The 8,770-nt window shown below is 36.1% G+C and overlaps 1 protein-coding gene across 1 annotated transcript in view; it reads left to right on the forward strand.

The window, feature by feature from the left end:
- LOC144692413 (uncharacterized) overlaps window positions 1-8,770 on the forward strand; it is a 113,171-nt gene that overhangs the window by 100,265 nt on the left and 4,136 nt on the right. The window contains exons 20-22 of the mRNA XM_078561238.1: window positions 87-249; window positions 679-712; window positions 792-835. The gene's annotated coding sequence lies outside the window, so the exon portion shown is untranslated. The remainder of the gene's footprint in view (window positions 1-86; window positions 250-678; window positions 713-791; window positions 836-8,770) is intronic.

Below are 8,770 nucleotides of genomic sequence, written 5' to 3' on the forward strand. Positions count from 1 at the left end.
GTCTTTCCAGCTGAGCTTCCTCATGTGTATGTATTTTGTGATGTACGAACAAATTCCATTTCAACTTTTTGTGAATATTTTCCTAGTATACTAAAGAGATAGTTGTGGAGAACATTGCAGTTGTGGAGCATAATGCTGTACAAGAAAAAAAAGGACCTTTTTATTTACCCATAAAATCTGGAGAGAAGCTGGATGTAATAGATGTCGGAGAAGGAAACCAAATAATCTGTCGGAATGCTGAGGGCAAATGTAAGTAGCACTTGTTACAGATGATGTTCACACTAGATTCTAATTGCATAGAAAATGTTGCTTATTTTCCCCCAACACAGTGCCTTGATGGCTCAAGCTTTGTATTGTACTATGCTGCACGGATTATGAAGGGGTCACAACTGATTACTGGGCTTACACTTCACATATTTCTGTAAACAGCTTTGCCAGTTTTCCACTACAAACCTAGAACTAATACCAATGTGTGCCTTCTGTTCAATCTGTAGTGCACACTGATGAAACTCTAAACAGCTGGTTTTAGGAGATTGTGTAACTAATATCCTCTGAAACAATGAAAAATGGTAGAAACAAGAATGTTTACACAGCATTTTCAAAAGTGACTGGTTAGCTAAAATTGAAGCCACATCTACAAAACTACCCTATTGGTTATTTTGTTTTGTTTGTCTTTAGATGGTTATGTTCACGTACAACACTTAATATTTGGGTAAGTACCTTTATTGTCTAAAAAAAATAGTAATAATAATTAATAATTTGTATTCAAAAATGATTTTTTTTATTTACAGAAACCAGAATTAATGCTTCACTTTGGAAAGAAGGGAATGAACAAGTCACTGTTTTCAAATGATTGCTTTTTTAAAAGAAAATGTAATATATGTAACAAGACTTTCTTTCATATTAGAATTCTATCATTTATAGCTATCACTTTAAACCACAATCATTTCAATAGCACACCAAAATGCCTGTCCACTGTCAATAACTGTGCTTAAAGAAATAGCATTTCTAACAAAATTTTCTGTAATTCACTATTAAAATAAATCACTGACAGTTTGATAATGTGTCTCTGGCTCAAATAGTTAATCTGTGCATTTTATTCCAAAGAACACCTCATTATTTGGGTTTAAGGAGTAGAATCAATGGAATGTAAAAGAATGTGCACTAACAACTTTAACTAGTCTGTGCTGTAGTTTAAAATACCAGAGCTGCATGACAGATTTGCTAGGCCAACAGGAAACTACAGGTAATCACTACAGGTTTTCTTCTTTCTCTCTCATTTTACCTGTTCACACTATTGGTAAATCAAATTTTTTTGGTGGTGTTTGTTTAAATTTTGTCATGCTGTCCACACAGTGAAATGCACATAATACTAAGGTGGTTAGCAAAGATAAAAAAAAGTGCACTGTGAATCAAACGGCAATTAAGAAAGGGGGCTTGACATTCTGGGTTTAACCCTCCACTCAAGGATTGCTCCAGAAAGTGACCTGTTAACCTCTGCTAATCTTTTCCTCTTTCAGAACCTGATCTTCATTTTTATTTTAGATCTCTGGCATTTGTGATCTTTGTTAATTTGCAGCAAGCTACTCTGAAGAACATTTGAAGTTACTGCTGGAGTTGTATTGAATATTAAGGTTTCATTTCTATTTCTGTAGGCAATTGACTTAGGGCCTTTGATTTTAAAAGCCACAAAACCTGTGTTTTTTTAAAGTTTTATATTTAACCTTCAATTGTGCTGGAGGTTTAATATAATCTAAAACTAATTTAAAGAGCATATTTTGACCTTTTTTTATTGTAGATGAACTTCAATTCCACTTTTGGTTATTTTTATCCTACTCCCACAGTACAGTTTGACTATCCCAAAGTATAGTTTTTATTCTTTGCTTTTCTCTTCCCTTAAAGATGTCAACTCACACAGGAACACATTTCCACACACCTAGTAGCACTCTGCCTTAATTAAGTGACCATTTCAAGATCATCCTGGACAAGGTGTCAATCAAGCTGAACTTTGTCTTCAGTAGAATCCATTTTTCAGAAATGAAGCATAGGGTTTCTGGATCAGCAGTGTTGGAGTTGATGTACCAGCAGGCCATTCTGTTTTACAGATTGATCATGACATTAGATCAATTTGAAAATGATCTTCAACTGATGGAGAAATGAGATATAGTGGATGAGTAAAGCAGTTGCACTTTTGATGTGTGATAATGATGGCTGACTGGTTTCCACTGGCAGTAGGCCTGGAAATGCACAGTGCATAGCTGTTCCTGTAGTCATACAGACCATGTTAAATTGGTGTTGCTAGCTCATTATAATGGCTGTTATGCAACCTGGTTGTAGAGGGCATTAGGCTTCAATGATTCCACTTAGGCAGCAAGCTCTTCTTAAAAGATAAGTGTACCCAGGTGGCAGGTAATGCTTATAGAATTCCTTCTAAAATGCCTGTTCTTTATAAACAGTTTAATGCAACTTTATTACACAATGAATATAACATTGGTGGTTCTCCCAGTAAGTCTTTAAACCTGTGGTCAAAAAAGCATCCACCTCCTAAACTACCAGCCTAGTCTCAGTAATCATGCCAGTTTAATGTCCATTAATGCCCTATGAATAGTTTGATATGATGGGTCATGTCCAGTAGGAACTGCCTGAACCTGAAAACAGAGAAAGATTCATCTGTGTTGGATTCAAACCACAGCTGAAAAGGACAGTGGCAAAAGAGGAGTCAATTGCAACACCTGATGACATTACATAAAAATGAGATCATAAATGTAAATAATTGATGTACTTTATTAAAGTGCAAATAGCAACCATGATAACATCTATATCATGCAGTGCATTATATTTCAGAAACAAGACAAGTTGCACACGTCAATGGTCAATATTTTCTGGTTATAGTCACAACAGTACAAAAATCACAAGAACTGCTGTCAAATTCAGTGCTCACCAGGCAAAAGTAGTTGTGAAACTGCAATTTAAAAATATAATTTTTTGGTAATATTCAGTTAATGTTGTGTTCTAATGCTAGAATACACAATTACCAAATCATAAGCACTCCTAAGGCATAGTATAGGTGTAATATGCAGTGAAGCTTCCTCCTCTCTACTGCAAGGACATGCATGTTTCAATCTCCACCTCATACCATCTCCCAATGCACCAATGTGACATTATTCCATTTCAGAAAACATTCTTTTGAACTGGGTTCAGAGCTACCAAGTTCAGTGTGCAGCAACCATAACCTTCCAGTAACTGGAATAGGATCTTTACAGCAGGAAGAGAGAACCGTTCCATAAATTTGAATTAGAGTTGAACTCTGGGCTTAAAAAAATATTACCATGGTCATGTCAGATACTTTCAAAATACATGGTAGCTATGTCTCCAAGAGAAAAGAAAATGGGTCATTGTGAAATAAGTATCTGAAATAGCAAGGCATGTTAAAACTGCTTGGCTGCTATGTTACCAAGTCAAAAAACTGTCAGAGGCTTAAACTTTAATGTTTGTTTTGATGCTATGAAAATTCATTAATAAGCCTAATAAGCAATTATGTGGAGGCATAAGAAACAAAAGTGGAATAATACTTTTAAACCTTCGCTAGTTAAATTTTGAGGCAGCTTGTCAATGTGGGGTATCACTTGATATGAGTGCAGTTTGGAAAATTTGGCAAGGAGACTTCCAGTTCCAAAGTATCAGAAACAATATGAATTGGACAACCCATGTCAGTTTAAGTTCTGCACTCTTAAAAGTGGCTCAATGTCAGAAACCAAGTTCCCAAAATTTATCACAAACTAAGTTATGAGAAAATAACTTAGCACAAATTAGTTTTTCCATCCAGAATGATGCTAAATTATTCCCATTGTGACAACCAGATTGTTAATAAATAATTAAAGGGATTTTTCCTTCACTATTCTAGCCAGGAGCTCATTCTATGTACTGCTCACTCAGCGTTTTGTTAAAAACTTTGTGGTGTCAGTTCCAATTTGTGTTTTACTTGCTTGAATCGTTGCCTCTTGTCATACGCTTCCCAATTTAATGAAAAACAGTTTTCCAAATGTAGCTTTTTTACCAGACACTTCCTTTGAAGACCGCAAAGTCTCATGACTAAAACTAGAAAAATCAAAGCATTTGTAAGCTTATCATTTGTTCATCAAGCACCATCCTACCTATGAGGGTGGTCAGTTAGATGAGTTATTTGGAGTCAAGTGGAAAGAATCCACAGGTCCTAGTTACAGTCTATCCCTTCAGCTGTCATTAATGACCAAGGCTGGCTGGTCTGTTAACAGTCTGTTGAAGTACTGCATAACTGGCTGGCTCAAATTTTGGATTATCAAGTTTGCCCCAGTTCCAACACACTCCACAGATTCTGATTGATCTGACTCTTTTCAGTATCAGTTTTTTATTATTAGTTTCCAATCTCCCACTGCCCAACATTTCATTTCAGGCATCTCACATAAATCTTAAATTCTTCATTAGTAAACATTACATTGTGAAATCAGCAAGATAGGATAAAACTATAATAAAAGCAGAAAATGCTGGAAAAACTCAGCAGGTCTGGCAGCAACTGTGGAGAGAGAAACGGTTAATGTTTCAAGTCCATAAGACTTCTTCAGAGCATAAGGACTCGAAACTAACTCTGACATCATCTGTGGAGGGAGAAACAGACTTCTTGTGTTTTTCCAGCATCCACGGTATTTTGCTTTTATTAAGATTTTTTTGAAAAAATTCAAAACTTGGCACTGAGTTTAACAGAGGTTTCTTTTTATACATGCAAATGGTGGAGTAAAGCAAACTGCTCCACACGTTGCAATTATATAGACAAATACATAAACAGCAGGATAGAACATAGAAATTTAATACGTTTTATCACTTGTCGGAAAACATTAAAACTTTTCAGTTATTTGATTCTTGCAAATAGGAAAAAGTTATTTATATTCTTTACATAAATACATTAAAGCAAGACAAAAAAAATAAAGCTATCATGATGATATAATCAAATTTTAAGGCAACCATAGCAGACACAGCAACAAGGACTAAAGTCAGTCCATGGTTTTACTATGTGCAATAGCTTCAAACTGCCACAGGATGGCAAGATGCATTTTAATACTCAACTTCGCAGGTCATGGTAATTTAAATGCACCTTATCTTGACTTGTCATGTACAGCCCTTTTATGTTTTGCAGAAAGCCTTTTATGGCAACCCTTTTGGCAAAACTAAATATACATAATTACCACATTTCACTCTCAAATACAATATTGTCGGATCAGTGCCAAAGGAATATCTGACGTCGCCTAGTCAGGTAGTTCTTTGACAAAATAATTCAATTTGCTCACAAAAAAGTGTATCTTGGGAGCCCTCAGTTTTAAAAAGTGAATAAGTACTAACCAATAACCAAGGAAGTCCATTCTACAGCTTTATCCAGTAATACCTAGCAAAAAATTCTGCTCCAGTGATATCAAGAATGGAGGAAGTGTTTCCCACAGCCTCCTTGTCCACATTTGCATCACTAGAATGGAAATTTACTGGTGTCACAGCACTGGAAGAAACTATGCACAAAATGTCTGCTACCAGGCAGACTTTTAATAGAGTACTAAATAAGGGGCAACTGAAACACCCCAGACAGTAAGTAGATCATTTTAACGTGAACTGAATCAATTCTAAACCCTTTCAGAAATTTAGGTTGTCAGTATTTTTGAATTTGTAGTGTCATAGATCTTTTTATTTCAGTCATTCTGTAGACTATTCCAAAACACTGGAATATGCTTAATCTTGGTGTTCATTTTAAAGTACTGTTAATTCATATTACATTTTCATTGTGAACTTTACAGCAATAAGCAACTTGGAACTGTGAAAAATCTAAGTACAAGGTAAAAATTACCTGATCTAACTAGATTGCATTTCAAATGCATTCCAACATAATTAAAAGCCGAGTTCTACAGAGATTTACAAAATCATTTATAAGAATTTTTCAAATCAGACTTTCAAATATTCTAGGTTGTTTTGCATTATTTCATGGATACATAGTGTAAGCAGCTAAGATACATCTGAAATTACACCAATCTAATATTCAGAAAATTCTCAGCAGTTACCAAGTTTGCATGTTCTGACACTGTGACCTGAAACCTATCCATCCACTTGTTTATTGGTCTATGCCATAAGCTTCATTTGATACAGGAACGTGCAAAGAAACATGTACACACAAAGCTACTTTTTCAAGTAAAATGCATGGTATAAGCTTATAAAGGTCCTTTGCATGCATTTGATACTCTATTGTACGAACAATTTATTTTCTAATGTACCACAAAGTCTCAATTCATTTATAAACCAGGAGTTTAATAGTCTGGTCCATCCAGTATAGCTTATTGCTACAAGGACTGGGACACTCAAGCGATCAACTGGATACAAATGAATTACTTCAGATATACAGCCTGCATCTTAGGGCAAAGTCTGATTCAAATACTTTTCAAGACATGAAGAATGAATAATTTTTAAGTACTGAGAATGAGGATTCATTTTTTGACAAAAAAAAAATTAGTATATTTCAATGTTTTAAATACTGAAATGCACTGCGCATTTGTTTGAGCAACCATGCCACTTTGTCACTACTGACTGAGTTGTGCTCCTGGGTGGTGCAATGCCGTTAGGAGAAATTAAAATGGATATGTTCTGCGATTCTGCCCTTTCATTCACCTTTTCTGAGCCACCATTCCTTCCTTATACAATGTAAATGTACATTTTGAAAGTTGAGGGGAAACCTAAAGGACTTGCATTTATATAATGTAATTCACTACTTCTGGACAGTTCAATTACTCTTACATTGATTTTAACAATAACTTGTATTTATATAGCACCTTGAAAGTAGTAAAACACCAGAAGGCGCTTCAAAGGAGCATTATCAAAAAATCTGACATGGAACCACAAACTTATATTAGGGCTGATGACCAAAAATTTGGTCAGAGGTATGTTTTCAGGAGCATCTTAAAGGAGGAAAGAGGTTTAGGTTTAGGGAGGGAATTCTGGAACTTACAACCTTAGCAGATGATGTCACAGCCACCAATGACAGGGTGATAAAAATCGGGGATGTTCCAACAGGCCAGAATTGGAGGTCGGACATCTAAATACGTAAGATTGGATGAGGTTACAAAAAAGGGGGAGGCCATGGAGGGATTTGAACACAAAAGATGAGAATTTTAAAATCAACACAACACCAGATAAGTAGCCAATATAGGTCAGCAAGCACTGGGGTGAAAGGGGCTTGGTGTGGGTTGGAACATGGGCAATGCAGTTTTAGATGACCTCAGATTTATGGAGGGTAGAAAATGGGAGGCTAGCCAGGAGTGCATTGGAATAGTCAAGTCTAGAGGTAACCAAGACACGTTTGAGAGATTCAGCAGCAGGCGACCTGAGACGGGCAGAGTCACTTTTGGAACTGTTGTCTTTTGCATCAATAACTATGCTTCAAGTATATATTTACATATATCCTTACAGGTGGCAGGCAACATTAATAAAATTAAACCAAAAGGCACAACTTTAAAATAATCCCTGGTCTAAGCTGTGATAGAGAATGGGAGCAGTGGAGTTCTATGATCAGCCTCAAGGTATTGAAACTAAAAGGGGGCAATAAAAATACAAATGGATCTTCCTCTTGATTGTTATTCATTGAGCCCTGCTGAAAATGCATGGGAAAATGCTATCTTACAATGGGATTAAGCATGGACAGTGGCTTTGTTGAACTTTACTCCAAACCTTTAAGAGAAAAGGATTAAGGAGAGGAAAATTAGAGGATGAAGAACAAATACTAATCTACAAAACTCATTCCGTGTAACATATCATGTTTGCCTTCCATCTATATATCTTCTTTGCTCACCCATAATGGAACTATGTGCATACAGATGCCTGACATTTTCTCAAATGATTTCATAGTAAGCATTTCTGAATCTAGTGTGAAGTATGAACATTTTCTCAAAACAAAAAATGAATAATTCACTAATTACACTTGAGTTTTCTACAACCTATGTCACAACTTGGAATTTGGAAATGGGAAAATGCATGTGAAAGGAAGTAAAACGATAAAAGCTGACAAAACCTCAAAGGAGAATAAAACTACAAATCTCAGACCTCCACAATGTGAAGCACCATTTCAATTGCACAGGTCTGCAGGCCATTGTCTACTTCAAGTTCTGAATTAAAAAGGTTCATTTAAGCTTCAGTGAACTTTTTTTTATAATATTGATATATTATAAAAATAAAAAGCATATTTATTTTGCAGAAAGCAAATGAGGTGTACAGATACTTTTAAATTGTGAAGCAGATCTGCAATAGGTCATTTTAAACCTTATAGGTTAAAGCTAAAGGCCCTAAAAAATTTATGGGACTATGATTTGCAAATAATTGGCAAGATTAGAAAATCAGAGTTTCTGGATAAGGGCAAGGTTTTCGTTTTTGCATAAACAGTCAGCCACCTTTTCCCTATAAGAACAGCTTGGCTCCTCATCATTGCTGGGTGAGGGATAGTGAGAGGGAGAAAGTTTACAACAGTGATCAGCTCATTTCTAGAAACCTAGAAGAGCAAAGAGCCCCAATTTCTGGGAGATTTTGTGGGGCAGAAGAGGCAGGGGGGAGGGGGGTGTGATCAGGGGGAACATTTTGCTTGAAGCTCGTCACAATCCTCAAGCAACCAGGACAGGGACCACTGATGAGCTCAGGATGCTGATAGGTCTTCTTTCTATCAGCTGGTAGGACCCAGGCCGGGGCCAAGAAAACCTCCTGCTTGGGAGTTCAT

This window comes from Cetorhinus maximus, chromosome 17 (assembly GCF_964194155.1).
Source record: "Cetorhinus maximus chromosome 17, sCetMax3.hap1.1, whole genome shotgun sequence".
Taxonomy (NCBI): Eukaryota; Metazoa; Chordata; class Chondrichthyes; order Lamniformes; family Cetorhinidae; genus Cetorhinus; species Cetorhinus maximus.